Source organism: Crocodylus siamensis, chromosome 6 (assembly GCF_052110815.1).
Source record: "Crocodylus siamensis isolate JL-2025a chromosome 6, ASM5211081v1, whole genome shotgun sequence".
NCBI lineage: Eukaryota > Metazoa > Chordata > Crocodylia > Crocodylidae > Crocodylus > Crocodylus siamensis.
This window is the reverse complement of record NC_143400.1, coordinates 66,503,603-66,525,099: the sequence shown is the minus strand read 5'-3', so window position 1 is coordinate 66,525,099 and position 21,497 is coordinate 66,503,603. Positions and strand designations below refer to the sequence as shown.

At 45.1% G+C, this 21,497-nt stretch overlaps 1 long non-coding RNA gene across 1 annotated transcript in view; it reads right to left on the bottom strand.

Moving 5' to 3' along the window:
- LOC149862942 (uncharacterized) overlaps positions 1-14,378 on the bottom strand; it is a 298,678-nt gene extending 284,300 nt beyond the window's left edge. Inside the window, exon 1 of the long non-coding RNA XR_016443299.1 lies at positions 14,330-14,378. This is a non-coding gene — a long non-coding RNA (uncharacterized LOC149862942). The remainder of the gene's footprint in view (positions 1-14,329) is intronic.
- Positions 14,379-21,497: the final 7,119 nt, after the last annotated feature.

Sequence of the window (21,497 nt, the reverse complement as noted above, 5' to 3'; positions counted from 1 at the left end):
GTATTTTGTTTTGCATCCTCTGCATTACCACTGGAACCAGTAATACTGCAAAATGTATAAATAAATACATTATAGAAGTGTTTCCTAAATATTCAATTTTTGGGAAATAAAATTTTGGTCATTCTAAAATAAAAAGAATCAAAAGATTACCAAGTGTTAACAGTAGCTACATTTAATTCAGAAAACTTGTTAGCAGATTTAAAACTATTCAGTTTTCATTTCCTTCCTCTGATGAAAAATACTAACACACCTATTATTTCTCATTTTCCTGTCTGTGCAAGAAGAGAACCAAGCAAACAAAAATATAGTATCATAAATTGTAAGTCAGCTACATGGTGTAGAAAGAAAAAGAACAAACAAACAATATACTGTACCTTTTCATCCCCAAATGACCTGCCACAATAAATTGATAATATTGTTTTAGGAATATATCCAGGTAAGGATTTAGACAACTAAATTTTGGGCTCCTCTAAGGGCCAGATACCAGAAGCCCCATGTTAGCCACTTTACCTCAATATATAAAACGTATGGAAAAAGAAGGGTGCCATCAGAATAGGATCCAAAACAGCAATATACCGAGTGTGTCTACAAATACTAAATGACTGCACAACTACCAAAGCAAGGTAGTACCAAAGCAAACAACCGCTTGGTAACCGCCGTTACTGCGCAGTCCTGGCAGTGCACAGGTTGTTTCTGACCCTACTGCACCACAGCAACAAGCTACAGCGCAGTAGGGTCAGCATCACAATCTGTGCCCACCAAATGCTATGTCACCACATCTCATTGCTACTGCAAGGTAGCATCTTGTGTAGACAAGCCCACTAAGAAAGAAGCTGTCCAAAATCAGCACAGTTACCTAGAGCTGGCAAGTCAGGAGACACAATACAGGGGCAAGCCTTATGTCCAACACCCAAAACGATAAGTGCTGCAGGGAGGCAAGCTCATCCACTTAAAATCCACAACCAGATACTCCTGTGAAAGGTAGCCACCTAGCAGTCACGCTGAAAGTGTGACCTTTGCTCAGTTCTTTGCATTTAAAAATATAGCTATTGGAGGAGGAGATGCTAAATCACCCAGCTTTTTATAACAGCCCACTAATAGATCACTTACACCACTTCAGTTTCTTCTACCACCTGAGGGAATTCAAACTCACATGTGTTACCTCCAGGACAGTGCTCTAACCAGTCTAGTCCATGTGCATGAACAGTCACTTCATCCTACCTATTGAAGCTGCACTTTCACGCAGAAAAAAACATTAGATTCATCAGACCAAAACAAAACCGCTAGACTAAAGGGTGTTCATGGCAGTCACAGGACATGGAAGAAAATTAGATTCTTGTCCCTTGTTCCCACACCACAAACATTTTCAAGAACACTAATGGCACCACAGGCATGCTTCACATGCACATTTTAGTAAAATGCTGCCCACTGTCATCGAGTTAACACAGGAACACTACAAAGTCCACAGTTCCAATTGTTATAAGGTCTTTCTGGAGGCAGTAATATTCAGGATGTTGGTCAAAAGATCATATTAAACAATCCCTAGATCTGCTGCCTAAGTACCTGCTAAATATGGTTAGGAAAGACATGAACAGTCTGAAATGGTTTTCTATTAAATATAAATCATCAGTGATGGTTCCAGTTAAGGAGTTGCGCTGTCTACTTCATTTACAGTCCAGCAGCAATCAAATGATTATCTTCTTCCTTAAGCCAAAGGCAATATATTTTTTATGTCCTGAAAAGGTAAGAATCAGTGCAGTAGTCAAAAAGACTACTTTAGTGCCTTTAATTATGTTAGCTACTTCTGTCAGGGAGGTCATTCATTAACTGCAATGCTACAAGAACTGCCTGTGCCATTTATCCCAAATTCTTTCTTGCTATTGATGTGTTTTTAGTGAAGTGTCTTAAACTGGAAAAGTTGGCATATTCTCAGTGAAATTGGTTCTGCATTCATTCAACCACCACAAACGTTAATCTGAATTACTAGTACAAATCTGTTTCCATCAGTGACCTTAGTATGTGAAGGGTATGCTGAGCACAAAAGGAGGAATAGTCTCCACCTCATGGGCTAAGGAGAGTGTGACAGGGGGCCCTCTCGGGGCTGGATCTTATGTTGGCATGCCCACCTGTCGCTACAGGGCAATCTGCCCCATCTCGTCTCCCATGACTTTGCTGTTCCTACAAACAGATGGTAAATGCAGGAAATTGCCCATTACATGCTCAAGGGCAGGGGGCGCCATTTGTAGCTCTATTCCTCCCCTACACTACAGCCCATGCCTTGCAGATGGCATCCAGGTTAACACTGCTCCTGGTCTGAGACCAGAGAAAAAACTGAGTCCAAAGTTCAACTCCATGCACACACACATTCACACCACCTCCCTTCTCACAGGAGGTCTCTTCCACTCCACCCCTCTCTGACCAGGGCCTCTGGCATACTGCCCATTTCCAGGCCACACCCCACTGCCCTACTCCTTGAGCAGCCCCTCTTGGGCCATCAGGCCTTGCCAGGCAGAATCTTTGGTTCCTACAAGTTTCCCTCCTTATGCCAAACCCTGGACTAATTCTGCCCCAAACCTCTCACTGAGCACAATTTCTCAGGCCCTTGTGCTGTCCTTTAAATTTACTCTCATTTGTCCCTACTGAGTACACCCCGTGGACTGTCCTTCAGACCTACTCCAACTTCAGCCCTGCTCAGCCCCCTCACAAGCACAGCCCTTCAGGCCTACTTGCACTTCAACCCCACTCTGTGCGGGGCTTCCCAACGTTCTCCACACTACCCCCTCTGGGGTCTCTGGGACCTCATATCCCTGCTAGGCTCAGGTGCCTACAGGTGGGCATATCTGGCCCCCACTACTCCCAGAACTCTACACTACCCCCTCTGGGTTCTCCAGGATCTCTCATCACTGCTAGGCTCAGGCACCTACACATGAGTATGGCACCCACTACTCCCCCAGCTGCCCTCAAAACTCACCCAAAAATGGGGGCTGGAGTTAAGGTGTCCCTCCTCACCTTTCACCAGGGAGGTAACTGGCCTGGCATTTCCTGGGGGCTCCTGTGCCACAAGGAACCCCATCAGGCCACATTCCCCAGCAAGGTACAGTTTTAAGCCTTGTCCAGGACCAGGAGCCTCCAAACCAACCCCATAAGCTCCTGTCCTAACCTCCATGGTTGTTCCCGCTGCAGCTCAGTTAGGCAATGTTTCTGCCTCTCCTGGCAGCAGCCAACTGCAGCCTTTATAAGCCTTGTGGCTCAAAATGGCTACCCTCATCAGGTACCTGGTAGCTGCCTGCCTCTGCCCTTAAAGTGGCAGGCACCCAAAGGCACCCTTACACAGAGAGAAATTCAAAAAGCCTGGGCCCAAATTGATTCAATCTTTGCAGGTTAGTCTAACCTAGACTGAACCAGTTTCCAACTGTGCAGACATTCCCTCTGCAGTGAAGAAATGCAGGCACATGCCTTCAATGGCTCAGACTAGAAGCCAGAGGGCACTAGAGCAGCCTTCCCTTCCCTTCCAAAGCACTGAGCTGGGGGGAGAGGGGGCATGGCCAGGCCCCAGCAGGATGCTCCGATTAGGAAGGGGTGTAAGTCCCCAGCTGGCCTGCACCATCCCAGGCTTTTCCACACACTCTGCTCACGGGGCAGGAGTGTTGCCAGCCCTCAGCCCCAAGCTAGCACTCTGAGACAGAGGGGATGCACAGGGTATGCATCCGTTGATGATACAGAGCTTTTGAATCTCACTCTCCCTGCTTCTTCATACTGTCTGCAAACCTGACAGGCAAGGGAGCCAGAAGAGGACTGATAACACAGTGTTATCAGCCTATCAACAATACAAAAGCCTCTGTCATTAGTTCCAGGTCTTAAACAGCTTTTTCCAAAGGACGGAACAGAGGGACATTACCAGCTGGCCTGTTGATTAGCTCCAAAAAGTCCTAAGTAGACAGTGTACTGTCTGCCTGTCCCAGTGAAATTAGTCCTCTCAGCATTTGCTAGCATACTACAGCCTATCATTTGTAGGGCTGGGATACGTGCTGTGGGAGATGGGAGGGAAGAAGGGCGGAGGGGATCCCTGCCTGAGCAGCAAAAGGGGCAGGGCAGGGGGAAGCAAGGCAGACCCTGATGTGCCTGCAATTTCAATCAGAGCTCTGGCAGGGAGCAGAGAGGCAGGTTCAGCCCTGTCCTCTGGAGCAAACAGCAAAGGCCAGGGCTGCAAAGCATCAGGGATGCTGGGGGACTCTGCAGTGGTGACACAAAGGGGGAGCAGAGGGCTGCATGTGCATACCCTGAAAGCACTGATGCACCTCATCAGGCCACACTCCCTGTATAGGCAATGGGCAGGGGGGCAGGCGGGAATGTCAGTGCTCCCCATGCAAGCGCTGGCCAGGGAGCAGAGCCACCAGCAAAAGTGGCTGTGCCACTTTCAGAAGTGGCCATGGGACTTCCAGAAGCAGCACTGCTGCTTTTTGGCAAGTGAGAGATTGACAGCAGGAGGGAACCTCCCTCCCCAGTCAGTGGGATAGTGACTATAGGGTATCCCCTGGTGGCCAGACTGGTGTCAGGGGGGCACATCCCCCCTGACTCAAGAGACACCAGGTCACCCATGGGACTCTGGTTCAACTTAAACCAGGAAGGCGTCTGGGACAGACACTGCATAAACCAGTTTGAGCTCAATCAGTCTGATACTACATTCAACCAGCTTTATCTCAAACCAGTTTCAGACATTTTGAAACTGGTTTATGTGCACTGAACTTATGTTCTGTTACAGGTTTAAACCAGTTTCTGATCACTTAAACTGGTTTATGTGTAATAGCTGTCCCTAACCATAAAGTTCACTGACTACAGACAAACAAGTAAACAAGAGGCAAGGGAAGGGAGCAACAGGAAATATTTTCTATGCAAATCAGTAAGATTTGTTTGAGGCTGCCCAGAAGAAACTGCTTTAAAGGGAGGGGAGGATGTAAGACTGTACCTGGGATTAGTTTAGAAAGGCTTAACCAAGGGGATGTTTGGCACTGTCAAGAAAGTGAAATGACCATGATACAATGCAAGAATAAATGCAAGAAACCTTCAGATGTACTCTCCTCCCTCATCTTAAAAAAAGTAATCACCTAAAAACTATGAAGGTTCTTGTCTAGGATTTCAGTGCTGTAAACATGTGTCACAATTACAGGTGCATTTGATATGATAAACTAAAATAAATCCAGTAAGTGTTGGCATAACACTTCTATTCGTCCGTGTTAAAAGCCAGTAGAAAACAATGTCTACTTTGTTAGTGATTTGAAGTTCAGTGATTTGCAATTACTGGATGTAGTTTGGTAGAGCTTGGGAAGGCAAACCACATTTGAATTTTTGTAGGAATTTAGTTACTAATAAGAACTGTAGGATTAATACAGCTGAAACAAGACTAAATAAAAGCATTCCGAATCCATACCATTTAAACAGCATCAAGTCACTGCTGTCGACGTGATACCTCTGTCACCAGGGTCTCTCCTTACCTACACACAATAAGATGACTTAACGTAATTCACATACATTTTGTGCTGAACTGTAACTTTCCCACCAACCCAACATATGCAGGAGCAGATCAGAAGCAGATTGTAGTTGTCTACCCTTCAGTATCTCTTCTGCTCCAGGAGAGGGATTTATATTGTACACAAGATATAGGGTAGTTCCAGAGAATCAAAGAAGTAGGGCTGAAAGAGACCTCCAGAGGTCATCTAGCCAACCCCTTGCCTGAAGCAAGATCATCCCTATCCAAAGGGTCTTAAACAAATCAATTGTCTAACCTATTAAGAAATCTGTGACTGGATATGTTGCACCTGAGAGGTGTTTGTCCAGGAAGGAATGCACACCATTGAGACTTCCACCCAGGTCCAGGTTTTGGGACTGTGCAAACATCAGCTTGCAAGTTCCTTCCAGTGTCAGCCACAGTGGGCAGGATGGGTAGTGCCTGCAATCTGAGTGGTGTCTTTCGGTGTTGCCATAGAACCACAGAATCACAGAATCATAAAAAGTTAGGGTTGGAAGGAACTTCCAGAGGTTATCTAGTCCAACCCTCTGCTCAAAGCAGATCATCCCCAACTAGATTATCCCAGCCAAGGCTTTGTCTAGCCAGGTCTTAAAAACTCCAAGCACGGAGAGTCCATCACCTCTCTGGGTAACTTGTTCCAGTGTGTTACTACCCTCCTAGTGAAAAAAAAATTCTTCCTAATATCTAACCCTAATTTCCCTTGCTGCAGCTTGAGACCATTGCTTCTTGTTCTGCCACACTAAGAACAGTCTAGCTTTATCCTCATTTGAATCCCCTTCATGTAATTGAAGGCTGCTATTAAATCCCCTCTCAGTCTCCTCCTGACTAAACAACTCCAGTTCTCTCATCCTCTCCTTAGAAGTCATGTGCCTCAGTCCCCTGACCATTTTTGTTGCCCTCCACTGGATTCTCTCCAATTTGTCCACATCCTTTCTGCAGTGAGGGGCCCAAAACTGGACACAGAACTCCAGACGTGCCTCACCAATGCTGAATAAAGGGGAATAATCACTTCCCTACCGATGCAGCCCAGGATGCCATTAGCCTTCTTCACAACAAGGCCATACGGTTGGCCCATATTAATCTTATTGTCCACTGTAACCCCCCATATCCTTTTCTGCAGAGCTGCTGCCCAGCCAGTCAGTACTGATACATGGGATTGTTCCATCCTAAGTTCAGGCAGGACTTTGCACGTGTCCTTGTTAAACAAGTGTCCCTTAGGGAGAAGGCAAGAGAGCTACAGGAGGAGGTAGCAAGGCTCTGAAGCATCCTCTAAGATGAGGGCTTCATCAATTCCATGCTGGAGGAAAACTCTAGGACTGTGGAAGAAGGACTGCCAGAAGCAGTGCTAGAAAAGGAAGATGGCATGGAACTCTAGGAAGGTGGAAGCTAGAAGTTTGTGACCTCTGGCAGCAAGAAGTTGTCATCATCTCCACCTGCAGGAGTTTGCTTGGAAAACAGATATGGAGCACTAGCAACAGAGAAGGAAGAGCACATTCGATTGGTGGAAGAGGCCAAGCCAGGAATCCCCCTAAGGTTGGGAAGATCAAGGCCACTGCCATGAAGACACAGAATTCTCAAAACAGCTCTCAAAGGCAGCATGCTCAAAAGAACTAGCTGTAACGAGTGACCTAAATTACCTGGACATCTGCTGGGAGGAGCAGTTGGCCAGGTCTGCCCACTCATGTAGGGTCTTAACCTGAATACATGACCTGCATCTAATGCAGGATGTGTGAAGTCCCACTAGGGGAGATGCCTTACTTGACTTGGTGCTGTCCTTGGGGGAGGACTTGGTGGGGGAGCTAGAGGTACAAAGTAACCTAGTGGATAGTGACCACCAGTTGATAAGATTCACTATCCGGTATAAAGGGGGAAAAAGACAAAATAGTAGGACAGTAGAGCTAGACTTCCAAAAGGCCAGCTTCAATGAGATGAAGAGATTGGTTAGAATGGGACTGAGGGGCAATCGCAACGGTGAGATGGGAGTCCAAGAAGGGTGGGAGTTCCTCAAGGGATTGATCCTACAGGCATAGAGGGACACTATCCCAGTACAAGCAAAAGGGAGGCAAAAGAGCCAAGAAACATTCTTGGCTGTGCAAGGAAATCCAGGAGAGCCTTCAGAAGAAAAAAAAAAGAGGCCTATAGGCTGTGGAAGCACGGGGCAGCCACCAAAGAGGAGTATACCTACTTGCCTCGCACTTGCAGGGAAGCAGTGAGGAAGGCCAAAGCAGATACAGAACTCAAGTTGGCAACAAAGATTAAGGTTAACAAAAAAGTCCTTCATTAAGTACATAGGGAGCAGGAAGAAGGTGCAAGGTAACATAGCGCCTCTACAGAATGGACTAGGGTAATTCGTACCTAATAGAATGGAAAAAGCAGAACTCTTAAATAGTTTCTTTGCTTCTGTTTTCCTGGACATGGATACAGTTGCAAATCCCAATGAGTCTTTAGCCTGGAGTGAGAGTAATACCAACCCACCAATGGTCAGCACGGACCTTGTAAAGGGGCACTTGGAAGGGTTGGACATATTTAAGTCAGCAGGCCCCAATGATCTTCACTCAAGGGTACTAAAGGAATTGCCCAATGACATAGCAGAACCACTGGCACAACTGAGTGCTCCTAGTACTTGGGACAGATCCCAGAGGACTGGAAAAAGGGCCAACATGGTCTCTATCTTCAAGAACGGGAGGAAGGAGGGCCTGGGTAATTATAGGCCAGTTAGCCTCACATGTATTCTCAGGAAGACCTTAGGAAAAAAAAAAATCATAAAGGATCACATTTGCAGGGGCCAGCAGGTAACACAAAGGTAAGGGGCAACCAACATGGGTTTATAGCAGGCAGATCCTGCCCGACTAACCTGCTCTCTTTTTATGACCAGGTCACAAAGTGCTTAGATGCAGGGGAGGAAGTAGATATGATTTACCTGGATTTTAAAAAGGCCTTTGACACAGTGTCGCACCCAATTCTTATGAGCAAACTGAGTAGTTGTGATGTGGATTTTTTCATAGTAAGGTAGGTGAAAAACTGGCTTATGGGACACACCCAGAGAGTGGTGGTGGATGGGTCGGTTTCTCCCTGGAGGGATATGGGCAGTGGTGTCCCCCAAGGCTCTGTCCTTGGACCAGTACTGTTTAATATCTTCATCAGCGATTTGGATGAAGGTGTTGAAAGCACTTGTCCAAATTCACAGATGACATCAAACTATGGCGCACAGCAAACACACTGGAGGGCAGGGAGCAAATTCAGGCAGTTTTGGACAAATTGGAGAAGTGAGCAGATCAGAATAGGATGCAATTAGACAAAGATAAATGCAAGGTGTTGCACCTGGGGAGAAAGAATCTCCAACACACCTATAGACTAGAAGGTACCATTCTGATCACGACAACAGTGAAAAGAGATCTCAGAGTCCTGGTTGATGCAAAAATGAACATGAGTCACCAGTGTGATGAGGTAATAAGCAAGGCTAACCACACTCTTTCTTGTAATCAGCAGAAGTATCATGAGCAGGTCTAGGGAAGTGATAATTCCCCGCTATGTGACATTGGTGAGACCACAATACTGTGTCCAGTTTTGGATGCTGCACTTCAAATGGGATGTGGATAATCTTGAGAGGCTTCAGAGGAGGGCTACTCATATGGTTGATGGCTTGCAGGTAAGATCCTATGAAGACAGACTGAAGGACCCAAATCTCTTCAGCCTCCACAAGAGAAGGCTGAGAGGCGATCTTGTGGCTGCCTACAAATTCATCAAGAGAGGCCAGCAGGGAATAGGGGACACTGTTTAAAAGGGTACCTCTTGGGGTTACCAGGAATAAGGACCACAAACTGAAGAAGAACAGATTTAAATTGGACATTAAGAAGAAATTCTTTATGGCAAGGGTTGCCAAAATATGGAATGGGCTTCCAAGGGAGGTGGTGCTTTTCCCTATCCTGGTGGTGTTCAAGAGGAGATTAGACAGGCATTTGTCTAGGGTTACCCAACCCCATCCCTCCTTCCTGCCTGGAGCTGGGGGTCAGACTCGATCTACCATGTCCCTTCCAACTCTAGAAGAGGGGGGAAAAACAATATTGATGGGTGGTGATAGTTGGAGACTCTCTTCTGTGGGGGATGAAGGGATCCACCTGTTGGCTGACCTGTTGTCCTAGGAGGTCTGCTGCTTGCCTGGAGCCCAGAGATGAGATATCATGGAAGGATTACCAAGACTCATCCAATCCTCTGACTCCTACCCCATGTTGCTCACCCACATGAGCACCAATGATACTGCCAGGCAGTGACCCTGAGTAGATCAAGAGTGACTACAGGCCTCTGGGTTCAAGGGTGAAGGCACAGGTTTTGTTCTCCTTGATCTTTCAGGTCAAGGCAAAGGGCCCAGGGAGAAGTGGATGCATACTGCAAATCAATTCATGGCTACTCAGATGGTGTTGTCAGCACAGATTTGGCTTCTTTGAATTTGGGATATTGTTCCAAAAAAGGATTGCTAGGCAGAGACAGGATCCACCTGGTGAAAAGAGAGAAAATATCGTCACAGACAGACTTGGCAATTTAGTGAGGAGGGCTTTAAACTAGGTAACTACGTTCACCAGGTGATGGAGACCAAATTCCTAAGGTAAGTGGGGAACTGGGATACCTGTGGAAGCACAAGAAGGAAGGGGTAACAGGGGAGGCCTCTTCATTCTTACTGAGAAAGTAGGGCAATTGGCTAGTTACCTCAGGTGTCTGTACATGAATACATGGAAAGCAAGCAGGAAGAATGGGAAGTCCTCTCACAGTCAAGAAACTAATGACATGACTAGATTAACAGAGACTTGGCGGGAGCTCACATGACAGAAGCACTGTCATGGATGGGTACAAACTGTTCAGGAAGGACATGCAAGGGAAGAAGAGAAGGCATTGCACTGTGGGTAAAAACTCTATGATTACTAAGAAGTCCAGTAGGAAACTGTGGAGACAGTCCTGTTGAAAGTCTCTGGGTTAGGGTCAGAGGGAGAGCAACAAGGGTGATGTTGTGGTAGGTGTCTGCTATATACCACCAGACCAAAGAGATGAGGCTTTCTTCAGACACCTGGCAAAAGTTTCCAGATCACAGGGTCTGGTTCTCATGGGGAACTTCAACTACCCTAACATCTGCTGGGAGGGCAATACAGCAGTGTACAGGCAACCTAGAAAGTTTTTGGAGAACACTGGGCACAACTTTCTGGTGCAAGTGTTGGAGAAACCAACCATGGACCGTGATCTTCTTGACCTACTTTTAACAAAAGAAGGAAGAATTGGTGGGGGATGTAGAAGTGGATGGCTAATTGGGCAACAGTAACCATGAGATGATCAAGTTCAGGATCCTGAGAAAAGGAAGAATGGAGAACAGCAGAGTAGGGACTCTGGACTTCAGAAAAGCTTACTTTGACTCTCTCAGGGAACTGATAAGCAGCATCCCCTGGGAGGCCAGCCTGAGTAGGGAAAAGTAGTCCAGGAGAGTTGGTGGTTATATTTTAAAGAAACCTTACTAAGGGTGCATGAACAAGCCATCCTGATGTGCAAGAAGAATAGCAAATATGGCAAGTGACCAGCTTGACTTATCAGAGAACTCTTTCATGAGCTTAAACAGGAAAAGGAAGCTTACAAGAAATGGAAGCTTGGACAGGTGACTAAGGAGGAGTACAAGAATATTGCTTGGGCATGCAGGGATGAAATCAGGAAGGCCAAAGTCCAATGGGTGTTGAAACTACCAAGGGGTAACAAGAAGGGGTTCTATAAGTATGTTAGCACCAAAAGGAAGGTCAAGGGAAAAGTGCGAGTGCCTTATTGAATGCGAGAGGCAACCTAGTGACAGATGATGCAGAAAAGGCCGAAGTATGCAGCACCTTTTTCACCTCAGTCTTCATAAGCAAGGTCAGCTCCCAGAGTACTGTACCTGGTAGCACAGTTAGGGAAGAAAGTGAGCAGCCCTCAGCAGCAAAATGACAGGTTATAGACTGCTTAGAAAATCTGGATATAAACAAATCTGGGCGTGCTGAGGGAGTTGGCTGATTCGACTGCAGAGCTGCTGGCCATTATCTTTGAAAACTCATGGTGACTGCAGGAGGTCATGGACAATTAGAAAAGGGCAATTATACTGCCTATATTTAAGGAAGGGAAGGAGGAGGATCCAGAGAGCTACAAACCAATCAGCCTGACCTCAATCCTTGGAAAAAAAACATGGAGCAGATCTGCAAGGAATTCATTTCTAAGCACTTGGATGAGAAGAAAGTGATCAGAAACAGTCAGAATGGGATCAACAGGGGCAAGTCATGCCTGACCAACTTGATTGCCTTTTATGACTGGCAGTGTGGATGCCAGGAGGCCAGTGGACATGATATACCTTGACTTTAGCAAGGCGTTTAATAGTCTCCCGCAGCATTCTTGCAAGTAAGTTAAGGAAGTGTGGGTTGGATGGACTGTAACATAGATAGAAAGCTGGCTGGATCACTGGGCTCAATGGGTAGTGATGGCTTAATATCTAGTTGGCAGCCAGTATCAAGTGGAGTGCCCCAGGGTTGGTCCTCAGACCAGTTTTGTTCAATATCTTCATTAACAAATCTAGAAGATGGGATGGAATGCACTGTCAGCAAGTTTGTGGATGACACCAAGCTGGGGGGAAATAGTGTACGGTAGGACTAGAATTCAGAGTGACTTAGACAAATTGCAGTATTAAGGCAAAAGAAGTCTCATGAGCTTCAACAAGGTCGAGTGCAGAGTCTTGCACTTAGGACAGAAGAATCCCATGTACCACTACAGGCTTGGGATCAATTGGGTAAGCAGCAGCTCTGCAGAAACAGACACGGGATTTATAGTCAGTGTGCCCTTTTTGCCAAGAAAGCTAAAAGTATACTGTGCTGCATTAGTGGGCTGTGTTGCCAACAGTAATTATTCCCCTCAACTTTGCACTGTTACAGCCACATATGGAGTACTCTGTCCAGTTTTGGGCCCACCACTACAGAAAGGATGTGGACAAGTTGAAGAGAGTCCAGCATTGGGCAACAAAAATGGCTAGGGGCCTGGGGCACAAACTTCTGAGGAGAGGCTGAGGAAATTGGACTTATTTAGTCAGCAGAAGGGAAAACTGAGGCGGGATTTAATAGCAACCTTCAACTACCTGAAGTGGAGTTCAAAGGAGAATGGAGCTAGACTGTTCGCAGTGGTGACAGAACAAGCAGCAATGGTCTCAAGTTGTAGCAAGGGAAGTTTAAGTTGGATATTAGGAAAAAACTCTCTTAATAGGAGGTTGGTGAAACCCTGTAATGGGTTACCTAGAGAGGGTGGTGTATCCCTGGGTGGTAAAGCCCTGGAATGAGTTACCTAGACAGGTTACCCTGGATGGAATCTCTATCCTTGGAGGTTTTTAAGACCCAGCTTGACAAAGCCCTGGCTGGAGTTATCTAATTGGGGATAGTTCCGATCTTATGCAGGGGGTCGGACTCGATGATCTGTTGAGGTCCCTTCCGGCCCTAGTATCTATGAATCTATGAATCAGGAGGGGGGCTAGACTAGATGATCTCCTGAGGTCCCTTCCAAACCTAATTTTCTATTATTCTGTTTCTCATGGTGCCGGCAGTTCAAGTAGGGAAAGGAGAAGCAAAGCTGTGTACTTTCCCCACTCAACTGCATGAGAAAGGTGGCAATCTACCTTCTCATTGCTTCACCTCTATGCCATCTTCTAAGTGATACAACAGTACAGCTAAAGTCTTATACTCCCCTAGACTTTGGCTTTGCCCAGACTACAATCTGTCTCTTTTCAATTTTAAAGTTATTTAAAACAGGGGGACACATGACTCAAATTCCATGTTTGCGAGAGCTGAAAGGCCCAAATAGTTCTTGGTTTTCCATGGATTCATTTTGAAAAATTCACTTCCAACTCAAAGCCTCACAAAATAAATATTTGAAATTCCATGGCAATGCACTGAAACAGCAACCAAATACATCATTGGACACTTCACACACACCCCACCCACACACAGTTTGAATTGAAAACATTCATAATGCAAAACATTGAATCAGATTATTGTTGGTCAAAAATGGTGGGGTACATATTTCATCAACATTTCCCTCAAAACTGAAAACCACTATTAACCACTGCAAGCAACTGGAACCACTATATACATCAGAGAGAAGTAACCCAGCTATCAACCAGCAACTGAAGAACTAGATACCAGGCACCTTGTGCTGTATACATATAGTTTCCTATATCAAATCATTATCCTGCAATTACAATGCTTAAACAGCATCCTATAGCTTGGCAGAGTCCCCTAAACTTATGAGGCTCCATTCAAAGCATATGTCCAAACTGCAAGGTCATGTTTTGGATACAAAAATACACTGGATTTTTAAAAATACATTATTATTTTAAAAAGAAGAAAACATGGGTGTGGGTTGTTATGGGTTTTACATTTCTCTCTCTATCACTCAGTCATTTAACCAGAATCTTTTTTCATTTGGAACCGTTTAAAATATTTTGCACTCTCAGGATGCCTATACACATGCCAGGAGGCTGCTCCAAAGCACTATCATTACAGCATGTTGGAGCAGACCCAATTAATTGGCTCTCGGAGGCACTCTTATTAAAGCACCCCTCCCCCCATGCTCTCACATTTCAAGCAACTAGCTGCTCTGCTCTCAGGATCATGTTATTTATTTAAATGCAATTAAGAAGTGCTTAACTTTCTCAACCCTTTAAAATTAGGCCTCCCTTTGTTGAAAGCAGTTATTTTACTAGGTCACTGATTTAAACCCCTGAAAAATTAGTAACAAAGGCAGTTGCGTGCTTTTTCTTACCTTCATTGTCAGCATCGGCTATTTTCCTCTCATACATTCCTAGTGGGACTTGTGCCCCTAAATTCCTTACATACTTCATTTTTTTTTGCCCAGGGATGAAAGTTATGGTTCAGTAATTGCATCTCCCAAATCTAACATTTTAGTTTAAGAATGAGAGAGAGAGCACACAACCTTCAGAACACAGCAACCACTACAAGTCCTCCTCTGGTATACTTCCCTAGTTCAAGTCTGACAAAGCATTTAAGTGTGCAAATAGTCTCTTTTCAGTGGAATTCTGCAAACACTTAATGTTAAGTGTATCCTTAAATGCTCTGCTGAATCAGGTACCAAGTCATTAGCATATTTAAGGGTTTGTACAGGCAACAGCTGGAGGAAAAGGCAGCAAATAAAACTATACTGAAGTAAGTATTTCTCTCTCTCAAAAAAGAAATAGCAAATCTTCATATATTTTAACATACACTGAAAAAGAATAAAGATAAAAAATATTTTGGGGAACCTCAGTCTCCACTACAGAGATTTTATTTCTTTCCAGAACTAAAACCCTTAATCTTGTTGCAAAGTCGCCTATACTGCCTCAAAATTACTGATAAAACAGTGCTTAGGTGAAGTAAATTTATATTATTGATGGGTCTCTTGACCTGTGAAGAACTTTTGGAATGAAGGACAATTCCAATTACTAAGCCATTCAGCAGTCTAATAGGGTCTGCTTGCCTCTAAAGAGTACTATAGGATTTTAGAAGCTGGATCTAAATGATGCCTGTAAAATATATCAGTATAAGTGATGTTTAAAATGCACTGTTCTGAAAGTCCTCCTGTTTGGGTCAGAAATCACAATCATCCCAAGTGGCAGTTTTCCAAATCTTGACAATGTAGCTTCTCCCTAAGGAGAAAAAGGAGCCAGACAGTGGCTGAATGACCTTGATGCACCAAGCTAGCCTAACAGTTCACAAGTTAGCGCTGCAAAACCATGCTGCAAAGAAGTTAGCCACATTATTGAAGCCAGACAATGGAAGGAAGGTCACTGGAGTCATTACGTTACACTAAGGGCTTATTAGTGGACATAAAACTGGAACAAACTAGATAAGAAGAAGTAGTCAAGGAAGGAGGAGGAGGAGGAGGAGGAGGAGAAGGAGGATCAGAGAAACACACATACACTCTACAAACAGACAGTTTTCTATGGAATATAAAAGCATTTTATAAAGGCTAAAGGAGTGCATTTGGAAAATTCCTGAAAGTCCAGATGCATTAATAGCCAAGGTATCAAAGTCACACAGAGAAATGTACTGAGAGAATGAACCATTTTCTTTGAGAAGCTGCAAACTTTTAAAGAAGCAAAATTGTTGGGAGCAATCAAGGACTATGAGTGAAGAAATAAACTATACTAGAAAGGAGTGCCACTTCAAAAGCTGTAGCACTTGGCTGTATCCAGATTGAAAAAGAAAAGCAAATTGGTATAATGAAATTAATTAAATCAACACTTGGGATACATACAGAGGTTACATTTAAATCGACTTAACTACAGTTAGGTCAATCTAAACGCACATACGTGCAGACATTAGTGGGGGAAGGGGGTTAATAGTCAAGCCAAAAATGGTTGGCCTGATCTAAGTTAGTTCAGATGAGTAGGTTAGGTAATTTATATTGGAAATGGGTTAACCCAAACCACAGATTTGGAGCCTAGCCCCAGGGCTGAGAAAACCCAACCACTTGCCCTAGCCTCAGGGCTGTGTTCTGCAACTCCCTTTCCCACCTCCACCCCACAATCCACGGCAGCTATTTTTAGCCCTCAAGACCTCCCTAATCCCAGATGGACACCCCTGCCCTACAGACCCATTAGCCCTACCCTGATCCTGCCAACAGCCCTGTCAAACCTTGCCCACCTCATGTTATTTATACTGGCTTCCCTGCACAGCGCCCAGCACTGGTGATTTACACACCACTCCTTGTTTATGATCATGTGGCTTAAAGTAAACTGTGTGATCAGACTGGATTCAGTGAATATTTGTTTTCTCTTGTCAATCCCCCACGGTCAAGGATGACTGTTTTCCATGATTCTCTTATCTGTGTGTCCACAGATGGCTGATGAAGCCTATCCAGGATCAACAGACTCTACTGAAGCTCAGACATGTGTTTGTGTGGGGCTGGTGGTGCTGGATTCAGTCCACAACATGCTGTTCCTGCTGCTCCCACTTTTCCATCTCCTGTTGTCATGAGGTTTCAAATTATTGAGATCCCTGCAGCAGATTCTTCCTCTATTTGTGGCAGTCCTGGGTGATACACCCCCCACAAGTTGACATTGATGCTCCATTTTTTAAAGCTGGTCTTGAGGATGTCCCTGAAGTGTTTTTTCTGTCCTCCTCTTGAGCATACACTTTGGCTGAGCTAGGAGAATAAAACTTGCTTCAGGAGTCTGGAGTCGGACACCCGGATGACGTGACTGACCCAACATAGTCGATGTTTGTTGATCATCACCTCAAGTCCTCAGTGTTTCTTGCAAAAGGACACTTAACATTGGTCCCACTAGATTCAGAGGATTTTTCACAAGCAGCATTGATGGTACTTCTCCAACAACTTTAGCTTTCTCCTGTACCTTGTCCATGTCTCAAGCCCATGCAGCGAAGTGGGGATCACAACCACTTGACAAATCATGAGCTTAGTTTAGGATCTGATGGTGCAAACTTAGAACACTCGTTTCTCCAAGTGTCCAAAGGCTGTACTTGCACATTTGAGATGGATGTTGGATTTTGCAGTGTCAGCCTTCTGTGAGAGATGGCTTCCAAGGTACAGGAAATACTCAACGTGGACAGTCTCACCACAGATCTGGATTATCAGAGCTGGGGAATGGTCATTAGGAGCCATTTTCTTTCATGCCTTGGTAAAGATGGGATTATGTTGTTCCTGCCATTCCTCCTGCAGCTGGCAAGATGTGAAGATCATGTCAGTTTTGCCTCTTGATGTCCTAAAACCACACTAAGATTCCAGGAGAAGATCTTTAGCAAGTGGAAGGAGACTGTTCAGGAAGGTTCTTGCAATGATTTTTCCTGTGGTGGACAGCAAGGCAATCCCTCTTTAGTTTCCACAGTTGGACTTGTCTCCTTTCTTGAAGATTGTGACAATCATGGCATCCCTTCATTCATCTGAGATTTCCTTATCATTGTAGATCCTGAAGATGAGGGCATGAAGCTGTAATAACAGCTCCTCTCCTCCCTGTTTGAAGATATGAGGGGGGGGTTCCATCAGCTCCAGATGCCTTGTAGTTCTTAATCTGCTTGATGGCTTTCCTCACCTTCTCAGAACCCCTCCAACCCTTGGCACCTCTGACTGGGTGTTGCAGGATGGAGTTGAGACTCTGCTGTTGATAAGAGTTCTTGATTGAGAAGATCTTTAAAATGCTCCTTTCAATGGGCATTGTCTCCCTCCTTTCTTGATCAGGTCTCCTCCATCTTTAAGTCTCAAGGGGATTAATCCCCAAGTGCTCACACCATAGAAGTGTTTGGTGGCACTGAAGAAACCGCAGATACCATGGATCTCAGCAAGATGTTGACACTCCTTAGCTTTGCCTTCCCACCATTTGTTCTTTATATCACAGACCTTCCTTTGGACCTCTGCCTTGGCTTGCTGGAGATTCTTTTTTTTGCTGGGAGTTGGTGTCATTTTGCCAAGCACAAAAAGTTTTTGGCTTGCAATTGATTGGGAGATCCAAGAGTTGATCATTTTCATCAAACCAGTCTTGATGTTTCCTGGCAGAGAATCCAAGTGTCTCTTTACACGTACTGAGGACAGTGACCTTGAGGGCACCCCAACTGTCCCATTGTTGTTGACTGGATTTCACCAGTTTTTCATTGAGACACTGGTGGAAGAGGTCTTGTTTGCTTAAGTCCTTCAATCTTGATCCATCAGCATTGATTCTGCTGCAGTTGTCGTTTGAAACCCAGTTTGAATGACAAAACTGAGTGGATGAGTAGCTGACCATTCCAGCAGTCATCAGCTCCTACCATAGCTCAGGCGACGTGGGCATCTTTGTGATCCCAGGCATGGATGATGATGTGGTCAATCAGATGCTAAAGCTTAGATCATGGGCATTGCCATAATGTCTTGGACCTGCTTCTTTGGTGGAACAGGGTGTTGGTGATTGTGAGCCAATGTTCCATGCATTTGGTCAAGAGAAAGATGCCATTGGAGTTGGCCTTTCCTACTCCTTCCTTAGAGGTGTACTGATATATCAGTCACATATTGATTTGCCACCGACAGCTGGATAATTCACATTATCAGCAATTGGCTTTTTTTTGGCTGACAAATGTCACTAATAAGTACTGTGTGCATGCATGCAGACACAGCATGCATGCAACCAGGAATGCAACCCAGCAGCTCAGAGAGAAGCCTCCTGCCAGAAATTCTGTGAGGCAACAGTACTGGGAGGGGTGGCTATGGGTAATTTTGGAGAGATTATAGTCCCCTCCACCCCCCCTGCTCAGGGCACTCCACTCTGCTGCCACCCCAAAATTCCCCGTAGCCCCGCTGTAGCCAGCCATCCCAGCTGCACTGACCACTGCAGCTGCCCACACCATGCATCTGAGCCCACCTTTGCCTGCCCCCGCTCAGCCCCTCCCCAACAGGAAGAGGCTGGTGCAGCTGCTGGCCCTGAGCCCACAGCAGGCAACCCACCCTCACCACATACACAAATCCTAGGGGCACATGTCTCCCCCAGGTGTACATGCAGCAGTGGGGAGCTACCCCCCCTTCACACCCTCTGCACCACCTTGATGAGCCACCCGTGACTCCACCCCATTCCCAGCCCTGGCTTCCACTTACTGCCCAGACTGGGCAGCACCTGCTCCTGCCCCTGCCCCATTCCCTCCCTCATTGTGGGGACACTGATCTGCCCCCCCATACCCCTCCCCTCCCCCAGACGTACCGGTCAGATGTTGCTCTCCATGCTGCCAGGCTGTCTGTGCTCCTGTAAATCATCTATCAGACTGGTATCAGTCAATATGGCTGGTTAAATCAGCCAAGAAAATATTTATCAGTGCACCTCTACTTCCTTGCTGATGGTACCACCCCAGAGGTTAGAGTCCTTTCTGACTCTGGAATTGAAATCACCAAGAAGAATAAGTCTGCCTCCCTCCAGAACATCAGAAAGGAGATTGATTAAGGTTGGCGTAGAATTTCTCCTTGGTTTCATCAGCGGCATCAAGAGTTGGGGCATATGCACTGATAACAGTGGCATATTGGCTTTCCACCAGTTTAAGATGGAGAGTCATGAGGCACTTATTAATTCTGCTAAACCAACTCCATGGAGATTCATGGAGTTGGTTTAGGAGTTCACTCTTAATGGCAAAACCAGCTCCACGAAGGTCTTCTCCTTCCTGTTCACCCTTCCATGTTCTCTGAGGGTCTCACTCAGTGGTGCTATATCAATGTTCTGTTGCCTGAGCTCTTGGGCCATAATTACACTGTGGCGCTCTGGGCATTGAGTATTAGGTTTGCCCATGAAGGTCCTGATGTTCCAGGTCCCAAAAACGATAGTCTTTCCTCAGTGATACTTTTTACCACAGTAAAGGTGCCACTAGACACAGTTATCCAGTCAGGAAGAAATACAAAATACTGTATTAGACAGGCTATGTTTAAAGGCACTTTTTCTAGCCCCCTCCCCATGTCAAGCAAGCACAGTAGATCCTGAAGAGGGCTGCTATTTTGCCTATAGCAGCGATCCTCAACCAATGAATGTTAGCACTGTTTGGTGTGCAAACATGATGCACAAGACAAACCAAGACATTTCAAATAGGAATCCATAGTGTCAAAGACATTTTGCGCTGCTGTGGTCTTTCTGAGGTCTTTGCAACATAATTACTCTATTCTTTTTCCATAAGCAAGAAATAAATGAAAAGTAAGACCTGGCATTTTTCAAGCTCAAAAACATTGAGAACCACCAGCCTACAGCTGGAAAAGGCTCTCTTTTGCTAGAATGTATATGTAAGAGAGATCACTCAGTAATAAAGAAAAAAATACCAGACCTGCTTTTCAGCCACGGTAAGTCAATATATTCCTATTGAGCTTTGAGCTCTGCCAGTCTATACCAACTAAAGTTCTGGCCCACAATCTTTTGCATATCCTAGGAGTACAGTGAAGTAAAAAAAGACAACAAGAGATTTTTTTTTCCTATTAGGTAATGGAAAATTGAACTTAGTTCAGTGCTTGGTCCATGACTAAGAACCAGACACCTTTCTAAGGGTGTAAACATACAATATGTATGCTACATAATAAACTGACTTCACTGCACGGAAGAAGCGGGGTAGCATATACCACTACATCACAACATACCACTACATCACTTTCCCACTATGTAGGAAATCACTCAATTTAGAGGAAACTCTTGAAAGATGTGTGGTGACTCTTTTGTAGGAAAGTTACTCATAGGTTGTGTTGTGTGTCCACTCCACTAGTCAAACATTCAATATTAGCTGGCCCCCTACCACCCAGTGGCCAAATGCTACAAGAGCATCTACTACAGATGTGACTAAGGAGACCTGGTCCTGTGTCCCCTCCTTCCCACAGTGGGAATATTCTATGAATATAATCTGGGGTAAATAACTTAATAGTAAGGGTGCTGTCTGTCTGCATATATTGCATAAAGCACTGCATGCCAAACTGCATAAAACAATGCCATACACATCTGTTATCTTAATAGTTTATCCACTGTCACTTGCAAACTTTTATTCAAGCATCCTGTCAAACATAGCAGTGCATAGCCAGATGTTTTTCTTTTATGAAATGGAAACACCATATTCATTTCAGAATGAATGGCAGCATATACTCAGACAGCAAAATGCTAGAACCTTGTCTCTTAATTGTAAATTTTATATTCAAGTGTCTAAATCTTTTGGGTATGAACATGCACTATGCAGGAAACTGACTGAGTTTCCAAGCACCCCACAATTTAAAATGCAATTCTACATGATTTATTGCTCCAGCACCTGTACTAAGCTATTCTAATATAATAGAAGGCTTAGTCTGTCTGTAATGTTCCAGGCCAACTGTGCATGCACCGCTGCAAGGGCGGGCAACAAGGGGGGTGTGGGAACATTTTTCTGATGCTGCTCAGGGAAGAGGCAGAGGCAGTTGGGGGTCAAGGGAGCCACTGTACCACACCACCTGACAACAGCTGGTA